The sequence below is a fragment of the Octodon degus genome, unplaced genomic scaffold, assembly GCF_000260255.1.
Source record: "Octodon degus isolate 3935 unplaced genomic scaffold, OctDeg1.0 scaffold00015, whole genome shotgun sequence".
Classification (NCBI taxonomy): Eukaryota; Metazoa; Chordata; class Mammalia; order Rodentia; family Octodontidae; genus Octodon; species Octodon degus.
This window is the reverse complement of record NW_004524591.1, coordinates 16,153,693-16,161,979: the sequence shown is the minus strand read 5'-3', so window position 1 is coordinate 16,161,979 and position 8,287 is coordinate 16,153,693.

Here is an 8,287-nt window from a genome sequence, read left to right as displayed (position 1 = left end):
AAAAAAAAAAAAAAAAAAGAAAACCATCACCACGATTGTTTGTTCCTTAAGCAGCTCTATAGAAATATAATTCACATGCTTTAAGTGTACAATTAAATGTGGCAGTGTATCTACAGGTTTGTGGCAAGACTCTCAGTGTGGTGTGCTCTTCCTGGAGGCTAGCTGAACAGCATGTCCCAACTGCATGTGTCTGTTTTATCCACTCCTGTATTTGCGGGCCAAATTGACTGCGTGTTCTCACCACCTTTTACTGTAAAATGTAAATGCCATCAAAAAAGGAAATGTCTGTCTGAAACAGACCTGTGCTCAATACCTAGTTCATTATCAACTGGGTGCCAGGCAAATAGTTAACTTTTTTTTAAGTAGGGCCATTTTAAACTCTGGTTGAAGGCCAGTAATTTCCATAAGAGATTTAATTCACCCTTGCAAATGAACCTGAACTATTCCTGAGTTGTTTTTACTTTTCCTCCCTCCTCTTCTCTCAGGTCAAATGGCAGTGTGGATCCATTTTGGTTTACTTCTTTGCTACTTTTTTTTTTTTTTTTTTGGTGGAACTGGGGATTGAACTCAGGCTCTTGCGCTTGCCAGGCAAGCACTTATTCTACTGAGCCATCTCCCCGGCCCCTACTTCTTTGCTATTTAAGAAAACACTTAGGCATTCAGGTAAATGAGAAGCAAGAGACGGGAAAAATTATTAACAGCCAGACAACAGTAAGTACAAGGGATGTCATTACAAATTATGTAGGATAAAGTAGACCTTGTGACTTAGAGAAAGTGTTCATTCCTAGAAGTTTTTTAATTCAAGCACTTCACTCATACAAACTATAGCACTTTTTTTTTTTTTTAAATGTATTTAGTACAGGGACTACAGAGTCTCACTACGATTGGTCTCATAGTGATCCTCCTGTTTTCAGCCTCCCAAGTGCTGGGATTATAGGCGTGCACCACCATGCCTAGTCTCAATCACTGTTTCAGTGCATCCTGGGGGCAGGGTTGGCAGAGCAGGCTGGGGATCAAACCCTGGCCCCTGCATCTGCCTAAGCAGGTGCTTTAATCTGCTGAGTTATCTGGCTGGCCCTTAGCACTTTAAATTTTAAATAAAATACAGTTTTGTCCTTGATCTTATGTGGGGGTCCTTATAATTGAACTTGTTTTAAGGAATTACTCTCTTTTTGACATGCTCTTTCCATTTGAGTTTTTTAATGGCAGAACCACACTACAAGCTCAAATTTAAATGTATCGCTGCTCTTCCAACACTCCTTTCTGCAAATAGATGCAAGAGTACATCAGTGAAAAAGATCTGTGCTTGCTCCCTTGACACTGACATCCTAAAAGGGGGAAAGCAAAAGGTCCAGTCCTCCTTTCCTTTCATTTGCATAACAGTGGTCTTACAGAAATTGGTGTCCTATTTAATTCTCTCCTGTCAGACAGGTTCTAGAAATTTGTCAAATAAGGCATTCTGTGGAGAGCACCTGCGGTTTTCACTATACTACCTAGATAACAAATTACAAGAAAGCTATAGCACTGCCTCTGGAACACGTCTAGACTTTCCTCTTGTTTAACAGTGCATGAGTCTGTAACATTCAGAAGGCTTTCTTGGTGCCAGAGGAATCAGATGTACCTGCAGAGTAGACAGACTAGAGGAGTGAGATGGTGTAACAAGAGACTCATTGAGACACTATTTGCTAGAAAGATAAATTCTCTTTCAAGTGTTTCCATCTTGGGATAAGTCCAAGAACTGTTAGTAAAATACCAAAAATGGGGGCTGGGGAGATGGCTCAGTAGAATAAGCGCTTCCCTGGCAAGTGCAAGGACCTGAGTTCAAGCCCCGGTTCCGCCAAAAACAAAACAAAACAAGCATACCAAAAATGCCTTAAGTGGGTAGAATGGATCCTGAATGTCATACTTATTGTCCTTGATTTACTAATTTTATTCTTGAATTTCTCAATATCCATTCTCACCTGAACATTTCCCCTATTTATCTGGCCCTTATTTCTCCTTCTGCTTTCAGCTTCCCAAGCGCTGGGATTACAGGTGCAGGAGACCATGCCCAGTCTCATTCGCTGTCTCAGGGCGCCCCAGGGGTGGGGCTTGCATGGCAGTCAGGGGATTGAACTCAGTCCCTCCTCCTGCATAAGCAGGCGCTTTAGTCTGCTGAGCTATCTGGCTAGTCCTAGCAACTGTATTTTTTAAGAGAATCTTGCTGTTGCCCAGATTGTCCCCAAAATGTATAAGCATGTGCTGTTGCACCTGGCTCCAAAGCCATTTTCATCTTCCACCACAGACCTATTTCCTAGGTTCCTTCTCACTCACATTCTCATCCATTCAAGATGAGATTGTCTTGTAGCCATTCTGCATCCCTAGTTCTTCCTCATCTCCATATTTTATATCACAAACCACTGTATTCTGCACATATTTGACAGTTACTATTGAGAAAACTTTATCTTCAAACCAGTCCTACAAGTGACTGTATCTTTTGTCAATCTTTTAATGCTTTTGTTAGCCACTTCAGCTTAAAATGGGGTCAATCATATCCATCCAGAGAATTATTCTGAAGATTAAGTAAAATGTCAGGGAACAGCAGTGTCTGCCAGACAGTGTACAAAGAAGTTATTTCTCCTAGGAACTAAATTTTTACAAGAATTCTCATGTGTACATGGAAATTTTCATTTCTTGCTTTTATTCTTTTTTGATTTTTTTTTTTTTTTTTTGAGATAGGGACTTGCTATGTAGTACAGACTGGCCTTGAACTCCTGGTAATCCTCTTGCCTCAGCTTTCTGAGTGCTGGGATTACAAGCATGAGCCATATTTTGCTTGCTTATATGGGAAAAATCAAGCTGCCTTAGGAAAACAGATACTATTATTTTGTATTTTATACGTTTGGGGGCCAATAAGTCTACAGAAAACTTTTCAAGCTGGATATGGTGGTGCCACCTATAATCTTGGCTCTCGGGAGGCTGAGGCAGGAAGATGATCATGAGTTCAAGGCCTGCCTGGGCTACAGAGTGAGTTCAAGCCTAGTCTGAACTACATACTAAGAACCTGTTTTAAAAAACAACCACCCCCCAAAAAAATCTTCATTGTAACTAAATTCTTAGAATACACATATAAACATACCAGTTCAAGAAACTCAACAACCCACAATGTCCCTTTGGTACTCTATTGGCAGATGTTTGTGATTATCATGTACTTGAAAATGCAGCACCATTCACAGAGACACTATATTCAAAGGAAGGGTATCAATAAGGCAAATGGGTACCTACAACTTCATTATACCAACTACCAAAACTTTTGTTAAGACTTGCTGTTAAACGTATGAGTAAAGTTTTAACTCAAGAGGATTTGGGGTGTGAATTTAAGTAAAACAAACCTGGGGTGGACTCATGTAACAGAAAAAAGACCTAACAATGATCAGGTTTAAACTCATGATTTTCCCACATTTTCTCTTTCAGCATCTGTTTTTCTTACTTAGATAAGGTTCGGACCCTGAAGTTAGAAACTATTTTTGCTTTTTAATATTGTGAGGCTGGGGAGACAGTTCAGCAGCACAAGTACCTGCCTTGTAAGCGCAAGGTTCTAAGTTCGATCCACAGGTGGAAGATATAAACCATGCTCTTGCACATGCTAGACAAGAGCTGTACCACTGAGCTACATCTTAATAGTTATCCTAATGGCTACCTGATTTTCGTAGCTTTCCATCATGGTGTCACTATACAAGTACCCTGAGCAGTATCTACCAATTAAAATAAGAAAAAAACCCCTTTCAAAACCAAGCTCTCTGAATGCCTAGTCAGAATTGCCAAGAACCACAACACTTGTCTATAGAAGATGTTTTTTGAATTATAAAAAGACACAGGAATGTATAGTGAGAAGACTGCACTATGAAAACTTCAGTGTTCTTACCAAGAACAATGAACTCCCTCCCCATCAGTGTTCCTTTTCACTCTTAATGTAATTAACTTCATGGATTTCACTCATCCTATCAATACATGTCCAAGTACTTAAATAGACTCCAAGTCCTTTATGATAAAGCGTTGGCTTTATTTGTCGACCAATTTTTCAGAGCGGCATATTGATTTTATTCAATCCACAGGACTTCAGGAACTTATCTATGCATCTGATTTTAAGAGGTAGTGTTCATCCTGAGAAACAATTAAAATCCTTTATCACAGTAGTCACTGAAATCTCAGGAAGTTTAGAGACCTACCTATAAAAGGCAAGGCAATAAAACAAGGGCTAGGGAGATAGCTTGGTGGTCTAAGTGCTGCCTGGCAAATGCAAGGACCCAGGTTTGATCCCTGGGACTGCATGCTGTACTGGCCCCAGAATGCTGGGTATGCTACGCCAGCCCTGAAACCAGCCATGGTGGCACATGCTTGTAATCCCAGCACTAGGGAGGGTGAGGGGAGGATCACTACAAATCCAAGCTGTTAGTGAGACCCTCTACCAAATAGATTTATACAAAAAAAGAAAGAAAGAAAATTAAAGTATTTGTATAAGTTCAAGTTCAGGATGGCAGAGTTCTGCAACAGGAACTCCAGAAGACAGAGACTAAGAGTTGAGCATATAAGAAAAAATATTCATAAGCTAAAAGCTAATCTTTAGCGTAAAAGTAACCCTTAACTAAAAAATTAGTAAAATTGACAACTAATTTAGATGAGTAAATGCACAATTTTAAGCATAAAAGGAACACTCAACGAAAGTATTAAGACTTGCAAAATAAAAACATGTGAATCAGTGCAAGATTTTTCTAATGACTCGTGTGATCCAGGTACATACGAACATTTACATTCATTCAACAGTGAAAAACTAAAAGTAATCGGAATACTTAGGTTGCTCACACTTTACAACTGGTTAGACCTTGCCTGCCTGACAAGTGGGATGTCCCCAGTTTGACCCCTAGTACTGCAAACAACAACAAAATAATAAGGACTAGGCCTGTGCTCAGTGAAAGACCCTGAGTTCAATCTCAAGTACTCTCAAAGGCAGAGGAGGAAATGGTGCACTAATTAAAACAAAAAATAATTTTCAAACAATACATTATAGACTATGCCAGGCAGGCCAAATAAATCTGTGAACTGCAGATGAAGCTGTGATCAAAAGACAGTATCAGAACCCTGGTCAGAACCCCTGAGAGGGACCAGCTTACTCAAATCTTACCTCTCTACGTATTTAACAACTGCCTATGGACAAAGTCCTTATTAATCATGTTACCAAATGCTGCATTTAATGCAACCCGGGCAGTACCCATTCCAGCAGGTTTCCACAGGAGAAAGGCACCTCCACCTGCTGTTTCTCAGGGAAACACACCAGCTGTCCAAATGAGAACACTTGCCAAGCTGAAAGAGTAGAAAAAAGGTGATTCTCATCTTATAAACTAATGAAACAGCACTACTAGATTTAAAAACCAGCTTTTTGAACAAACATTTGGGAGAACCTAACCTGAAGTTTTTAAGATCTACATGGGATGGGGGGAGACCACAGGAACCAAGAATATGAATTGAAACAAAATTTCAATTTCAGGAAACACATGAAATTAATCAGGTTCACAATGATACCCAACTGGTAACACAATTCAAACCTGAAAGAATTTATGTCAAATACGGCAACATTTATATATACTCTGAGAAAGCTTATAGTTTTTAAATACTTGCTGTGAAAAGGCTTAACTGGGTTTAAGATAAATATACATTATCCCAAGAAATTTATAGCTATTCTCACTGGTGGTAATACTAGGGGACTCAACCCAGTCATGCATGCCTACTGAGCTGCAACCCCCTTTTTTTTTTTATTATGAGACGAGGTCTCAGTTAATTTGCCCAGGTAGGACTCAAACTTACAATCCTCCTGCCTCAGCCACTGGATTACAGTCCTGAGCTACCAGGCCCAGAAAACAAATAGTTACCACTGAAAGGAAAAACGTCTTTAACCCTAGGCACGGTGGTACATCACTATAATCCCTGCATTTGAGAAGCTGAGGCAAGAGAATTGCCTACAAACTATGAACTCAGGCTGGGCTATACAGTGAGTTCAAGGCCAGCCTGAACTACATAGCAACACACACACACACACACACACACACACACACACACACATAAAAGGGGTAAATTAATGAAAAACATGTGTCCAGCAGCTATAGAAAAATGCCATACTATTCTGTCATGTCACCTTCTCCCAAATGAACAAATGTTTTCACTACAATATGAATCAGTTGAGCAGAGACCCCCAGAGCGGCAGCTGCAGTCTCCTGGGCAGCATCTGCTTCTCATACTCATATCCTGGCCCCAACGTGCTCATCTCACTGTACCTTGTTTTTGGCTTTCTTGCAAAACACAGTATCTCAAAATATGTATCAATAAATAACTCAAAATTTAAAAAAAAAACTGGTTAGACTGAAGAATCTCCATTCAGCTTACTATGTTCCTATTCCATGAAAATTAATACCTGGGTATGGTGGTACACATCTGTAATCCCAATACTTTGGAGGCTGAGACAGGAAGACTGTGAGTTCAAGGCCAGCCTGCGCTACCTAATGAGTTCAAGGGCCAGCCTGAATTACATAGCAAGACCCTGTCTAGAAAGAAAAAAAAAGGTTCAATGTATCTTCAATGTTGAAAATAAGGCCCTGTTCTAAACGTCTCACATTCATTCATTCCTCAAACCACCCCACCAATGTTTTATAGATGAGAAAACAAAAGTAAGACAGTTTGTTCAAGACGAAGGAATAGATGGCAGATTCCAATACAAGTAGCTTGGCTAGAGTACTTACTTGCTACAACAGGATCGGCTTTTAAATATTTACTAAGTTTAAATTTGCTAAAAATAATTCTAAAATACAGAATTCTGTTTTTGTTGAGAACAACAGTATTTAAATGTCAAACTAGTACAGAATAAAATATCAACTGAGCTACTTAGGATTGGGGGAAGAAATCAGTAAGATAGCTTTATTCCTGTACCATTTTATTTTTTTTCATTTTACCTGTTAAGTGGCATATTTTTCTTAAGTGTAGAGTAAAATGGAAAGATTACCCCTTCTCAGCTAAAAGGCTAGGATTTATGAATTTAAAGATTTGAATACTTCGATTCAATCTTTCCATGAAATAGCTGCAATAAACAGGATATAGAAAGGAAGGGATGGAGGCAATGCAAGGCAAGGCCCCATGTCCCTATGGCATTTGAGCCGCAGCAGGCTGCATCACTGAAAGTTCTGACATTCTCCAGCACTGCACTAACTCTACTGGCTCTGAAAATAAGGAAACCAGGAGCTAACAATGCAGTCTAGGAATGGCAAACAGCCAAGGAAACACTCTACCCCAGGGAACTCCTGTGCGGTGGCTGCTGCCTTTACTTCAGCTTAGTGGGACGATTTTGCACTTTGGACTCCAGAATTAATACATTCAAGTCATCAAATTGGTGGCAATTTGTTATAGCACAAACTAATACAGCACCTGAGAAATAATATATAGTCACTATCTTCAGAAATACACTTGGGGCCAGGGAGATGGCTCAGTGGAGTAAGCGCTTCCCTGGCAAGCGTAAGGGCCTGAGTTCAATCCCCAGTCCTGCAAAAAACAAAACAAAAAAACAACCAAAAAACCAAAAACTCACACTAAAATTTAATGTAGGGCTGTTAATCTGAACAAAAGGTTCAAAGCTCTTGGGCCAGGGAGACAGCTTGCCAGGCAGGTTCTTAGACAGCTGAGCTAGCTCCCTGGCCCCAAACTTGCATGATTCAGTAGAGTAAGCACTTGCCTGGTAAGCACAAGGTCCTGAGTTCAATCCACAGTACTAAAAACAAAACAAAAAACCCAGACTATAAAGCTCACAGCACAGATACCACTTTTTCTCTGTAGATTTTTGGAATCCCACGGAAGTCTATTGACAAAACTAGTTCTACCAGAATTCTTACGATTTAAAAACACAATTATGAAAAGATCCTAAGTATCAAAACTTTCCTTTAATGAGGCAAATTCTTCAGGATCACAGCATTTTTGTCTTCCCAACAGGAACACTTCTGGAAATAGTGGCATTCATTTATAAACATGAAGACTAATTCAGTAGCAATGTATAGGTATTTCCACTTACATTATAAAGAAAATCAGATAGTCTCACCACATAAAGGAATATAAAACTATTTATTGACCACTGCTCACCATTATTTACAATAAAGTAAACAATATACATTAGGATAACATTCTGACTACTACAAAGTTGTTTTCCTGGCTTCTGCTGAAAACAGTAACTCGAATACTGAAGATTGAACCTACATGTAAGGAACAAGTTGGG